The following is a 2,001-nucleotide window of genomic DNA, read 5'->3' as shown; positions in this document are numbered from 1 at the left end:
ATCCTTCTATGAGAAATTAGGGTGATTTCTCCATGAAGGATTATAGGTGTTTCCATAGGATTCTCCCATGTAATTCACCTCTTCCATTGCAGGATTCTCAGGGTCATAAGCTTCTCCTTCAGGGGAGGCTTCTTTAGTACTGCCTGATGCAGCTTGCATTTCAGTCAGACTCTGAGAAATCATATTGACTTGCTGAGTCAATATTTTGTTCTGAGCTAATATTGCATTCAGAGTATCAATCTCAAGAACTCCTTTCTTCTAAGTTGTCCCATTATTCATACGATTTTTTCAGAAGTATACATGACCTGGTTATTTTCAACCATTTCAATGAGTTTCTAGGCTTCAGCAGGCGTCTTCTTCAGATGAAGAGATCCACCAGCAGAGTGATCCAATGACATCTTGGATAATTCAGACAGACCATCATAGAATATACATAAGATGCTCCATTCTGAAAGCATGTCAGAAGGACACCTTCTGATCAATTGCTTGTATCTTTCCCAAGCTTCATAGAGGGATTCACCTTCCTTCTGTCTGAAGGTTTGGACTTCCACTCTAAGCTTGCTCCACTTTTGAGGTGGAAAGAACTTGGCCAAGAAGGCATTGACCAACTTTTCCCAAGAGTTCATGCTTTCTTTAGGTTGTGAGTCTAACCATGTCCTAGCTCTATCTCTTACAGCAAAGGGAAAAAGCATAAGTTTGTAGACTTCAGGATTAACCCCATTGGTCTTAACAGTGTCACAGATTTGCAAGAATTCAGCTAAAAACTGACGAGGATCTTCCAATGGAAGTCTATGAAACTTGCAATTCTGCTACATTAGAGAAACTAATTGAGACTTAAGCTCAAAGTTGTTTGCTCCAATTGCAGGAATTGAGATGCTTCTTCCATAGAAGTCAGAAGTGGGTGCAGTAAAGTCACCAAGCATCTTCCTTGCATCTCCACCATTGTTGTTATTTTTGGCTGCCATGTCTTCTTCTTTTTCGAAAATTTCTGTTAGGTCCTCTCTAGAGTTTTGTGCTTTAGCTCCTCTTAGTTTCCTCTTCAGAGTCCTTTCAGGTTCAGGATAAGCTTCAACAAGAATGTTCTTATCCTTTCTCCTACTCATATGAAAAAGAAGAGAACAGAAAAGAATAGGAGTCCTCTATGTCACAGTATAGAGATTCCTTTATGTGAGTAGAAGAATGAAAGAATAGAAGAATGAGGTAGAGAGAAAATAAGGAGAATTCGAACACAGAGAAAGGGAGTGGGTTCGAATTTTAAAAAGAAGAGAAGTGTTAGTAAATAAATAAAATAAATAGAAAGAGATGAGAGAGAGAAGAAATTCGAATATTAATTTAAAAGAAAAGAAAAATATTTTTGTTTTTATTTTAATTATTGGTTAGTATTCGAAAACTAAGAAGAGAAATAAAATAAAATTTGAAAACTAAATAAATTAATTAATTAAAAAGATTTTTAAAAAAATGGTTAGTGATTTCGAAAATTGGAGAGAGAAAAGTAGTTAGGTGGTTTTGAAAAAGATAAGAAATAGTAAAACAAACAAAAAGTCAAGTAATTAATTGAAAATGATTTGGAAATAAATAAGAAGTTAGAAAAAGATTTTGAAATTAAATTTTGAAAAAGATATGATTGAAATTTATTTTGAAAAAGATTTGAAAAGGAAATTAAAAAGATTTGATTTTGAAATTAAAGTTGATTACTTGACTAACAAGAAACTAAAGATATGATTCTAAAATTAAAAAAATTGATTCTTTCTTAATAGGCAAATAACAACTTGAAAATTTTTTAATCAAAATATTAAATGTTAGCAATTAATTTGAAAATCATCAAATAAAAATAAGAAAAAGATTTTGAAAATTAATTTTTGGAAAGTTTTTGAAAAAAAATGAAAGAAAAATGAAAAAGATTTGATTTTTGAAAAAAAAATTTGAAAAGATAGAATTTTTAAATTGAAAATTTGACTTGACTAATAAGAAACAACTTAAATTTTAAAATTTTTTTTACCA

The 2,001-nt window shown here is 31.4% G+C and overlaps 1 non-coding gene across 1 annotated transcript; it reads left to right on the top strand.

The window, feature by feature from the left end:
* The first annotated feature begins 452 nt into the window (after positions 1-452).
* On the top strand, positions 453-560 carry LOC112787837 (small nucleolar RNA R71). Its single transcript, XR_003195226.1, has one exon. It is a non-coding gene; the product is annotated as a small nucleolar RNA R71 (small nucleolar RNA).
* Positions 561-2,001: the final 1,441 nt, after the last annotated feature.

The sequence above is a fragment of the Arachis hypogaea genome, chromosome 20, assembly GCF_003086295.3.
Source record: "Arachis hypogaea cultivar Tifrunner chromosome 20, arahy.Tifrunner.gnm2.J5K5, whole genome shotgun sequence".
Taxonomy (NCBI): Eukaryota; Viridiplantae; Streptophyta; class Magnoliopsida; order Fabales; family Fabaceae; genus Arachis; species Arachis hypogaea.
This window is presented reverse-complemented; position numbering and strand designations above follow the sequence as displayed.